This window comes from Podarcis bocagei (assembly GCF_964188305.1).
Source record: "Podarcis bocagei genome assembly, chromosome: 2".
Lineage (NCBI taxonomy): Eukaryota > Metazoa > Chordata > Lepidosauria > Squamata > Lacertidae > Podarcis > Podarcis bocagei.
The window spans coordinates 16,374,760-16,386,710 of record NC_138126.1 but is presented as its reverse complement, the minus strand read 5'-3'; the positions used below and the strand labels follow the sequence as shown (position 1 = coordinate 16,386,710).

Sequence of the window (11,951 nt, the reverse complement as noted above, 5' to 3'; positions counted from 1 at the left end):
TGTTCTTCCAGAAACTGGTGCAGTCGCCTGAACTCAGCCACCATCTTTTCCTTCTCTGCACGTGTTTGTTGAAAGAAGAGAACAGTGGGCCAATATCAGGCATCTAGCCTCCTGTTAAAGGATGAGGAGGCCAGGTATCCAAATTAACTTGGAAGGCAACTGCTGACATATTCAGGAGGGAAAGAACTTCGTAAAAACTTACAACCCCACCCTCCTCTTTAAATGGTCTTTCATGCTTTGTGGGAGATCAGACCATTAAAAAATAAGCCTCTTTCTGTATTCCATATCCCCCCCCCCAATATTGATTCTAGACTATAGCATTTTTCATCTTAAAGTAGTAACAATGGCGCTTACAAGCATGTCTTGCCTTTCCTTTTCTGTGTTTGCTTTAAATACTAGAATTTTCTCTCTCTCCTTCCTCAGGTTGGCCAGGCACCTGCTGATCTGATCCTGAAAAGAAAAGGAAATCAAAGTTGGGCTGCATCACACATTAACAGGCAAGCTCAACCCTATGTTTGCTCCCAGCCGCACATCCCTGGGTCTTTGGCAGAAGTTCCCCTTTTTCATCCCAGTTGAGGCAGAAATGGGGCTGCCCTATATCAGAGCTGAGAAACACGGGGGTTTTGCTATTTGTCCCGCACACTGAACACACCTCCAACATGTCTCCCCTCCTTTTTATTAAATTAATCCTAGATGTTGTAATCTTTCCTCCCAGGGGAGTTACTGCAGCCTGCATTCAGGAGGTCACTGGGCAGACTTTAATCCCTCAAAAAGGAAAATAAATGTTTATTGTATAAAGTTTCAGAAGTTTAGTCTTATCAGGCTGCACAAGATCTCTTGTTGGAGGATTCCTTTTGGGCTGCAAGAGGAAAGAATACATTACAACATTTTATATTTATTTTTTATTTTGCAAGCCCCTCTTGTCTGCAGCTATTCCACTCCCCAAGAAAGAAGTGCTACCTTTTCCCACCTTGTACTCCTGGGACGCCTCCTCCAGAGGAACCACCTCGTGGCCTTTGTGCTCCTTGGACCTGTCACACACCAGACAGATGGGGCTTTGGTCCTCCTGGCAGAAGAGCTTCAGGGGCTCCTAGTGCTTCTGGCAGACTCTCCTCTTTCCTTCTCCCTGCTTTTCTTCTTGAAGACGGAGTTTCTCGGCTAGTATTCGCAAAGCACATGCCACAACTCTCGATGTATCGCGCTGCACAAAAGCTCTTGCTGGCGACTCCTGGTCCTTTCTCACAGACCCTTCCTTTCCCTTCTCTTTCCCCTGAGGATGGTTGAATTTCTTAATTATTTCCACAACATTTGCCAGCTGCTGGTTTCGCCTGATGCTGCTTTGCTCCACCGTTTCCCTGCACTGAGGGCAGGAAGCCTCTCCCTCGGATTCCCCCCAGCACTGGATCAGGCAGGCTCGGCAGAAGTTGTGCCCGCATTCATGAATGATCACCGGATCCCTGAAATACTCCAGGCAGATGGAGCAAGTGGCTTCCTCGCAGAGATCCCGGACGGGATCCCCAGAAGCAGCCATGCTTGCTTCGCCAGGAAGAGGGAGCTGGTTTCGTTTTCTCTCTTTTGCGTCAGCAAATGGGAGGGTTCCCCTTCCAGGAAATTCAGGTGTGATTACTCAGGATCTCTGTTGCCTTGGAGATGGGTGGAGCTCTGAGCCGCTTTAATATGGTGGAAATATATCAAGCCATCCTTGGTGGCTGCTCGTTTAAATACCATTTCCCTGTGGGAGCTGGTGGAGATTGTTGTAGTTTTGTTGACTATCAGCACGTCAGGCTCAGACCACTTTGCAGGCTAATGAATGAATTGTCGCCCCCCTCCCCCGCCTTGCTCCACTCACTTTTTATTCTTCATTGAATTTATATACCGCCGTATACCTGGAGGTCTCAGGGCAGTTCACAGAAAAAATCACAACATATATAATCAGAATAAAAACAACCCAAGAACATTTTATTTTTTTTTTATAAAATTTTTATTGGTTTTACAGGATTTTTAGAAAAACAAACAAACACTTAAAAAGACAAACATACACGTATAGTTTCATAACATATTTTCATAAACCTCTTTTCTGGGACTTCCCCATACCTCCCCTTTCTGCATCCCAATGTCCAAAATTTTATAGCAACTCCCAATTGTTACTTTCCAACCTCTGTCATCTTAGTCCTCTCTTTATTCTGATCTTATGTCGCTGTATCCCTTTGTTTCTGAGAACCACAACACTTTAACATTCATTAAGTTTGTAATAGTCCTTAAGATAGCTTTTAAATTTTCTCCATTCTTCTTCCACCGTCTCTTTTCGTTGGTCTCGGATTCTGCCTGTCATCTCAGCCAGTGTCATATAGTCCATCACTTTCATCTGCCATTCTTCCAGAGTAGGCAGATCTTGTGTCTTCCAATACCTTGCGATGAGTATTCTTGCTGCTGTTGTAGAATACATAAAGAAAGTTCTATCCTTCTTTGGCACCAATTGGCCGACAATGCCCAAGAGAAAGGCCTCTGGTTTTTTAGGAAAGGTACACTTAAGTACCTTTTTCATTTCATTATAGATCATTTCCCAGAAAGCCTTAATCCTCGGGCACGTCCACCAAAGGTGATAGAAGGTACCTTCAGTTTCTTTACATTTCCAACATTTGTTATCGGGCAAATGATAAATTTTTGCCAGCTTGACTGGGGTCATGTACCACCTGTATACCATTTTCATAATATTTTCCTTTAAGGCATTACATGCCATAAATTTGATACCGGTGTTCCATAACCATTCCCAGTCCGCTGACATGATGTTATGACCAACATCCTGTGCCCACTTAATCATAGCTGGTTTGACTGTTTCATCCTGTGTATTCCATTTCAGCAACAAGTTATACATTCTAGATAAATTCTTAGTACTGGGTTCTAGCAATTCAGTTTCTAGTTTTGATTTCTCCATCTGGAAGCCAATTTTCCTGTCCTGTTTGAAAAATTCCATTATTTGATGATATTGAAACCAATTTTGTACCTTATGTTTCAATTTCTCATGACTTTGCAATTTGAACCTATCTCCATCCTGTTCCAAAATTTCCCAATACTTCGGCCATCCGACCTCCATATTGAGTTTCTTCACTGCCTTGGCCTCCACTGGTGACACCCATCTAGGGGTTTTGTTTTCCAACAGATCTTTATATCTTATCCAAACATTAAACAATGCTTTTCTAACAATGTGATTTTTAAAGGTACTATTGACTTTGTCATACCATAGATATGCATGCCAACCAAAAGCATTATTATAACCTTCCAGATCCAAAATGTCCGTGTTCTCGAGGAGCATCCATTCTTTCAGCCAGCAAAAAGCTGCTGCCTCATAATACAATTTTAAGTCCGGCAGGGCAAAACCCCCTCTTTCTTTAGCGTCTGTCAATATTTTAAATTTAATTCTGGGCTTTTTGCCCTGCCAGACAAATTTCGATATATCTTTCTGCCACCTCTTGAAACATTCCATCTTGTCAAGAATCTGCAAGGTCTGAAACAGAAATAGCATTCTAGGCAATACATTCATTTTAATCACTGCGATTCGGCCTAACATTGACAATTTCAAATTTGACCATATTTCTAGATCTTTTTTAATTTCTGACCAACATTTTTCATAGTTATCCTTATACAAATTCGCATTTTTAGATGTCAGGTAAACCCCTAGGTATTTCACCTTCTTAACCACTGTCAATCCTGTCTCCTCTTGGAATTTCTCCTTTTCCATATCTGTTAGGTTTTTCCCTAAAACTTTGGTTTTTTGCTTATTCAGTTTAAATCCAGCTACCTGGCCAAACTGTTGTATTATTTCTAAAACCTTTTTCGTACTAGTGTTTGGCTCTTGCAAAGTCAATACTAGGTCATCTGCAAATGCTCTTAACTTGTAATGTTTAGCTCCGACCTGCACACCTTTAATCTGCTGGTCATTCCTTATCATATTCAGCAACACCTCCAGAACTGAAATAAAAAGTAATGGGGAGATTGGGCACCCCTGTCGTGTTCCTTTTTCTATCTTAAGTTCCTCAGTCACTACATTGTTGACAATCAATTTGGCTTTTTGCTCAGAATATATTGCAGCCATACCATTCTCAAAACCTTGACCTACCCCCATCCCATGAAGATTCTTTATCATAAAATTCCAAGAGATATTATCAAAGGCTTTCTCTGCGTCCACAAAAATCAGTACTGCTTTGGTGTTTATATTCACCTCTAGCTTTTCCAAAATGTCTATTATATTCCTTACATTGTCTGCCAGGTGTCTTTTAGGGAGAAAGCCTGCTTGGTCCTTATGAATCTTCTCCATCAAAACTCTTTTAAATCTTTTTGCCAAAATGTCTGCAAAAATTTTGTAATCCACATTGAGTAGTGATATTGGGCGGTATTTCTTAAGTTGGGTCTTTTCAGTCTCTGACTTTGGTATGAGTGAAATAAATGCTTCTTTCCACGACTCCGGAGCCCTTTTTCCCTCAAGAATCTCGTTACAGACTTCTTTTAGTGGTTGAATCAGCCATTCCTTCAGTGATTTGTAGTATCTAGAAGTCAGTCCATCCGGTCCTGGAGATTTGCCCAGTTGCATATTCTGAATGGCAGCCTCTATCTCTTGTTCTGATATTCTCTGGTTCAGATCCATCTTACTTTGATGAGAGATTTTTTGTAATCCATATTTATCGAGGAATTTATCTATGTCTTCTTCATTTTGCGGGCCTTGAGTATAAAGCTTTTAAAAATAGCTCAAAAAGCAATTTCTAATTTCATTGGGTCTTGAAATATTCTTTCCATCCACTTCTAGGCTTGTAACTGTATTTAGTTTCTGCCTTTTCTTCAATTGCCATGCCAGAAGTTTACCACATTTATTTGCTGATTCAAATGTCTTTTGTTTCATTTGCTTTATCTTCCATTCAATCTCTTGGTTCATCAATTCCATATATTGTGTTTGATATAACTTAATCTCTCTTAAGATCTCCTGGGACTTTGGTTTTACTCTTAATCTTTTCTCTCCTTCCTTTATCTTTTCCAAAATCTTTTCTTTTTTCTCATTTTGTTTTTTCCTCTTTATTGAATTTTGTTGAATCAAGAAGCCTCTCATCACCGCTTTGCTTGCGTCCCAGATCACTCTTTTCTCCACGTCGGCCCCCAAATTTATTTCAAAATAATCTTTTAATGTTTTTTGGGCCTTCATGTGGATCTCCTTGTCTCGAAAGAGGGTGTCATTCATTCTCCATCTAAATTGACCAGCTGTAGTAAATTTCATTTCCATCCTCACGGCGTTGTGGTCGGAGCAAGTTTTTGGGCAGATTTCCACCTTCTTAATCTTTGGAGCCATGCCACTAGTAATCCAAATTTGGTCAATTCTGGTCCAGGTCATCATCGCTTGAGAGAAAAAGGTTCCCTCTCTCTCCAGAGGGTTCCTTGTTCTCCATATATCTATCAAGTCCATGTTTTCTGTCATCTCAAAAAAGGTCTTAGGAAGTCTCCCTTCCTTACTCATTGTTAGTCTTTGTGCCTTGTCCATGTTAGTGGAGACTACACCATTCATGTCTCCCATGATTATCATATTGTAATCCAAATAGTCCATCAGAGTTTCATGAAGTCTCTTAAAAAAGTCAATTTACCTTCATTTGGTGCGTAAATTCCAACCACTAAAAATTTTTCTCCTTGCACTTGTATTTCCACTGCCAGATATCTCCCTTGGTCATCTTTAAATATCATTTTTGGGGCCCATTTCTCTTTCACATATATAACAACTCCTCTTTTCTTGACTTTATCTGATGAAATAAATTCTTGTCCTAATCTTTTATTTGTAAGTAGTCTCCTGTGGGCTCTAGTTATATGAGTTTCTTGTAGGCATATCAAGTCCAATTGTTCTCTGTTCAAAATGTGAAATACTTGTCTTCTCTTCAAAGGCCCATTAAGCCCATTACAATTCCAGCTAAGGAATTGCAAAGCCATCTTGTTATTTTTCTGGAGCTCCTCCAACAGCTCCAAGTTGTTGCTCTTCTTCTGATGGTGGTGGTTTTTGTCCAAACGAAAGACTCAGAATATCTAGTGCTCTCCTCTGTTCTGCAAGTACGTCCACAGTCCCCTTCTGCAGGTCCTCCTGATATCTTGCCAAAAATTTGTCTTTGTCTTGAATTGTCTTTATTTTCACCTTCTTTCCCTTATAATCAAAAGACAGTCCCTGTGGGAATTCCCACCTGAAGCGGATGGAGTTTTTCTTTAACAGAAGAGCTAAATCCTTGTAAAAATTTCTTAAATCCAAAATATATTTTGGTATGTCTTTGAAGATCTGTATAGCTGAGTTTCCAATTTGCAGGGCCTTTTCAAAGTGTAGTCCTAGTATTTTGTCTCTTTCCTCCTTAGATCTGAATGTAATCAGACAATCTCTCGGGGTCTTTCTGTCCTGCTTTTTGCCCAGTCTAAAAGCTGTTGTGATTTTAAATTCGTCTTCCTCGAGATCCCAGCAGTCGACAAACTCCCGTGTCAGATATTCCGCAAGGTTGTCTCTTTCGTTCTCTGGAATCAATCTTAATTTCAAATTTCTCTCTTTTCTCTGTAATTCCCACAAGGCCAAAGTTGCATCGTGCTCATAGACCTTCTTGGCAATCGGCTCTAATTTCTCTTGTGTGTCTCCGGCAGCAGCTTTAGCATCTTCGGCAATTTTACGCGTAGTAGCATTTTCCTCTACAAGTTTGTTTATAGATTCTGTATTCTGGTTTAGTCTTAATGATATTTCTGATAATTTTTGTGTATTTTCTGAAGTCTGTTTTGTCAGGGACTCCAAAGATTGATTTATTTTAAGCAAGGCTTCTGTCACAGCATCCATAGAAGCAGCTGTCCCTTTTTCCTGTCCTGTTGTTCCTGCTGGTCCAGTAGTTATGCCTGAAATTGAGCCTCTTTTCTTTGTATGTTGCTGCTGCAGCTGTTGTTGATGTTGTTGCTTGGTTTTGGCCCTTGTGAGTATCTCTTCTTGTGAGCCACTCATATCAAAGTCAAGGTCGTTTCCCACGGGAGCTGTTCCCTGCTGGAAAATTCCGCTGTCCTGTGCCGTGCCAAACTTTACTTTACTTTACCCTCTAGGGGGAGCAAATCAAAATGGCCAAAGAGTAAAAGTGTCCAAATACAAAAAAGAAGGGAGTATATCCAAAGATGTGAACCACAGCTAAAATGAATATAACTGGAGGCTTATGGCTACCAACTGCTACAGTTTCCCAATTTATACTGCTTCTTCTTATAATGTACTGTAGCCAAACACAATTTAAACTTTGTATCACAGTATCACAGTATCACTTTTGCAGGAAAGTCAGATCAGTGTCCTATTGTCCTAAAAGGCAGACCGCTTCGTGCTTTAATAAATGAGACAGCAGAGGGTTTTTACTTCAAATAGATCATGCAGTTATTACAGTCTCTTTCACCTCCCCTCTGCCCTGCTAGCTAGAGGGGAGATCCAAGGTCCAAATGTCCGGTTTGATTAAATAAAAAGCAAGTTTCAACGGATGCAGATTTAAAGTTCCGTTGCTTTCACTTTCATGCAGTCGGGGGGAGGCAGACTTCCTTGATTTTGATCTCCCCGCTTTTAGCCCAATTTTCAAAATTTAAAGAGTCCCGGTTATTTTTCAGCTCTTACTCACGGGAAATCAGTCCAAATTTTCTTTTCAGGAAGAAATCGGCGCTCTCCGCTTATGGCGACGCGGCTTCACTTCGCAGGCTGGGTAGCGACTCTCAGCACCGCGCTCACTCCCGATGTCGATCTGTAGCCTTTAAAAAGGCTCTTTCACGGTACCGGGGGGCGCAAAGGTGCCCACCGAGTCTCCTTGTTCTCAGGCTTCAGCGCCTGAGATTTTAGGGGTCCCCCGCTCGCCGTAGCGGGTAAGACCCGAACTTGCGAAGCAGTCCTTCTCCGGAGCTCGGAGGTAGGACCGCCATTAAGCGCTGGCACCGACCGGAAGTCTCCACCCAACCCAAGAACATTTTAAAAGGGTATAGGATATCAAGCAGATTACCCAAAGGCCTGATTAAAACGGAACGTTTTTGCCTGGTGCCTAAAGGTTTCTAATGAAGGCGCCAGGCAAACTTCCCTGCTGCGGAGAGCATTCCACAGACACGGAGCCACTGCAGAGAAGGCCCTGTTCTCCTGTTGCCATGAGATGAATGCAGCCCTTTCTCACTTTATTCAGAGAGGACAAATGAACCAAACAAGTGACTCATTTGGGAAAGCTGCCTGGGGGAGGGACAAGAGGCGGGCTTCCTCTCCCGTCTGACACAACAGCAAGCCAATCAGTGCTGTGTCGAAAGCTGGTCTGAGAAGGGAGAGTTGCACCAGGACTGAAACAAGGGCCGACCCATGTCTATTCTACACATAGGGCTTCTCCCTGGAGAGAAAGAAGGGCTGGAGGGTCTCTCCTGAGAAGGTGGATGCTGAGAATGGATGGAGAAGGGCTGCTGTATCTGCATCGTGGAAGGACAGATGAGAGTTCAGGGTCCCTCGGACCCTCTTGGGCTCCTCAAGCAGGGACAGAGCAGGGCCATCAGGTGGGAAGGAGGAGGCCTATTCACCTTCCCATTTCCCCACCTCCCAGATCCCATCCTCAGGACAAGGAGCCAACTTGCCCTTCCTTCTCACAGACTTCCTGTACCCCCCCTACAGCCCAATGCCCCTCACTCCCTGCAATGACCTCCCAGATATGTCTGCCCGCTGTGATCCCCTCTTGCCCCAGCACATGGGGACGTGTGTGTCTAATCTCCCAGGATTGTTGGGGAGATCTGGATCCGCATCTCCATCTCTCACACTCTCTTGATCCTCAGACAGGATGAGGCAGGATCCAAAGTTGCCTGGATCCAAAGTTGTGTTTTCTGGGGGGTAGATGAGGAAAGAGGACAGAAACAGCAGGAGCTCAGAGATGAACTTTTCTTTAGACCAATGAGAGAAATTTCATTCCCGCTCAATGCCCTGTGTTCGGGATGCTCCACAAGTTCGCAGTAATAATTCTTGAAACCACCTGTTCTTTCAAGTGTTCCAAAGCACTTCAAGCGCATTATCTGCACAGAATCCTTACATGGACCCTGTATGTTAAGACACTTTTATCGTCCTCATTTTTCAAGCGGAAAGTATGAGGCTGACAGAACACCATGCCCCCGTTTCCAGCTCCCCCCAGAACTGGCTCAGGCAGGCTCTGCAAAAGTTGTGCCCACAATCAGGGATGATCTCTGGATCCCTTGAATACTGCAGGCAGATGGGGCAAGTGGCTTCTTCTCAGAGGTCCTGCATGGATGGGACCCCCAGCCGCAGCTCTTTTGCCAATTCAATAACTGTGGGTGTTTTCCTTTCCAGGAAACTGAAGTGGGTGACATTCTGGTCTCTGCTGCCCCCTGCAGGTGCGAAGGTAGCCTCTTTCATATGTATTTTTAAAACGTTAAGAATGGTAGTGGGAAAGATGGAAAAAGGTCGCTTCTGAAGTCATATAACATAGGTTGGATGCTAGTGGATTTTAAATCTGCTGTACAGCTCCTAACTTTCCCATACTGATCCCATTTACCACCTGCCCATGTGGAAGAGAACTTTTATTGAAAAAACTTTTATTGTCATTCCTTCTGAAAATTGAAAAGTTTCGTGGAGGCCAAGGCAGTGAAGAAACTCAATATGGAGGTCGGATGGCCGAAGTATTGGGAAATTCTGGAACAGGATGGAGATAAGTTTAAATTACAAAGTCATGAGAAATTGAAACATAAAGTACAAAATTGGTTTCAATATCACCAAATAATGGAGTTCTTCAAACAGGACAGGAAAATTGGCTTCCAGGTGGAAAAATCAAAACTAGAGACTGAATTGTTAGAACCCAATACTAAGAACTTATCTAGAATGTATAACTTGTTGCTGAAATGGAATACACAGGATGAAACAGTCAAATCGGCTATGATTAAGTGGGCACAGGATGTTGGTCATAACATTATGTCAGCTGACTGGGAATGGTTATGGAACACCGGTATTAAATTCACGGCATGTAATGCCTTAAAGGAAAACATTATGAAAATGGTCTATAGGTGGTACATGACCCCAGTCAAGCTGGCAAAAATTTATCATATGCCCGATAACAAGTGTTGGAAATGTAGAGACTGAAGGTACCTTCTACCACCTTTGGTGGACGTGCCCGAAGATTGAGGCTTTCTGGGAAATGATCTATATTGAAATGAAAAAGGTACTTAAATGTACTTTTCCTAAAAAACCAGAGGCCTTTCTCTTGGGCACTGTCGGCCAATTGGTGTTAAAGAGGGATAGAACTTTTTTTATGTACGCTACAACAGCAGCAAGAATACTTATCGCAAAGTATTGGAAGACACAAGATCTACCCACTCTGGAAGAATGGCAGATGAAAGTGATGGACTATATGACATTGGCTGAGATGACAGGCAGAATCCGTGACCAAGGAAAGGAGACGGCGGAAGAAGAATGGAGAAAATTTAAAAGATATCTTAAGGACTATTATAAACTCAATGAATGTTAGAGTGTTGTGGTTTTCAGGAACAATGGGATACAGTGATATAAGGTTAGAATACAGAGATGACTAAGATGACAGAGGTTGGAAAGTAACAATTGGGAGTTGCTATAAAATTATGGACATTGGGATGCAGAAAGGGAGGGTATGGGGAAGTCCCAGAAAAAAGGTTTATGAAAATATGTTATGAAATTATACGTGTATGTTTGTCTTTTTAAATGTTTGTTTGTTTTCTAAAAAATGTTGTAAAACTAATAAAAATTTTATAAAAAAAAAAAAGAAAATTGAAAAGTTTCTTCACGGGCAGTATTTTATGATCTATTTCTTTTTTGTGTTTTTACTTGTTTACCAGTATGGCATTATTGCACTCTTCAGTGGTTTATAGGCATTCCTAATAAAAATGTGAAAATATTTTTAGGTGCCAGGTGAAAACACTCCTCTTCAACCAGGCCTTTGGCTGATTAATACTCTACAGCGTATTAATGTGTGTGTGTGGGGGGGGGGGAGACTATCCTGGATATAAACATGGTGTAGCAAGAGAGGTCAGCTTACTTCCAAAAGAACACCTTTCCCCTTTCTTATTCTATAGAACCATTCTAATATAGCTATGAGAAATGCTCAGGTTATGACTGGCAGATAGCCCAAAGCTTGAGCCTAATAATAATAATAATAATAATAATAATAATAATAATAATAATAATTTTTATTATTTATACCCCGCCCTCTCCAGCCAGAGCCGGGCTCAGGGCGGCTAACACCAATAAAATCACAGTAAAAACATAATAGGAGGAAAAGAGGGGGGGCATTTAAAATACAGGTTAAAATGCAATTTAAAATGCTGCCTTATTTTAAAATAGCCAATAAATCAAGACCATAAGGGGAGAGAAACGTAAGGGTCAGACCGAGTCCATACCAAAGGCCAGGCAGAACAGTTCTGCCTTGCAGGCCCTGTGGAAAGATGTCAAGTCCCGCAGGGCCCTAGTCTCTTGTGATAGTGTGTTCCACCACATCGGGGCCAGTGCTGAAAAGGCCCTGGCCCTAGTTGAAACCATTCTAACCTCCTTGAGGCTTGGGGCCTCCAAATGTTGTTATTTGTGGACCTTAAGGTCCTCCGCGGGGCATACCAGGAGAGGCGGTCCCGTAGGTACGAGGGTCCTTGGCTGCATAGGGCTTTAAAGGTCAAAACCAGCACCGAAAACCTGACCCTGTACTCCACCGGGAGCCAGTGCAGTTGGTAAAGCACTGGATGAATGTGATCCCACGGCAAGGACCCTGGACTTGGGGGGGGGGGGTTGCTTTCATTTTTAATGGGAATGCTGAGATCAAGAAATGGAGCCATTTGCAAAATACGAGCTTATGCAGGGAAGCCCCTGAAATCTGCCCCTCACTCAAACTGGATTGACTCCTCCTGCAGACATTCAGGGTCAACACGGGAAGGTCTGAAGAGGA

At 42.4% G+C, this 11,951-nt stretch overlaps 1 protein-coding gene and 2 pseudogenes across 3 annotated transcripts in view; all 3 read right to left on the bottom strand.

The window, feature by feature from the left end:
- Positions 1 to 1,558, bottom strand: part of LOC308580742 (E3 ubiquitin-protein ligase TRIM7-like) — a 47,555-nt pseudogene extending 45,997 nt beyond the window's left edge. The window contains exon 1 of the transcript XR_014013477.1: positions 1,032 to 1,558. The product of XR_014013477.1 is annotated as an E3 ubiquitin-protein ligase TRIM7-like (transcript). The remainder of the gene's footprint in view (positions 1 to 1,031) is intronic.
- LOC308579660 (uncharacterized protein) overlaps positions 1 to 11,951 on the bottom strand; it is a 60,112-nt gene that overhangs the window by 7,961 nt on the left and 40,200 nt on the right. The gene's annotated exons all lie outside the window — the stretch shown is intronic.
- Positions 1 to 11,951, bottom strand: part of LOC308581229 (zinc finger protein RFP-like) — a 69,568-nt pseudogene that overhangs the window by 48,261 nt on the left and 9,356 nt on the right. The window lies entirely within an intron of this gene.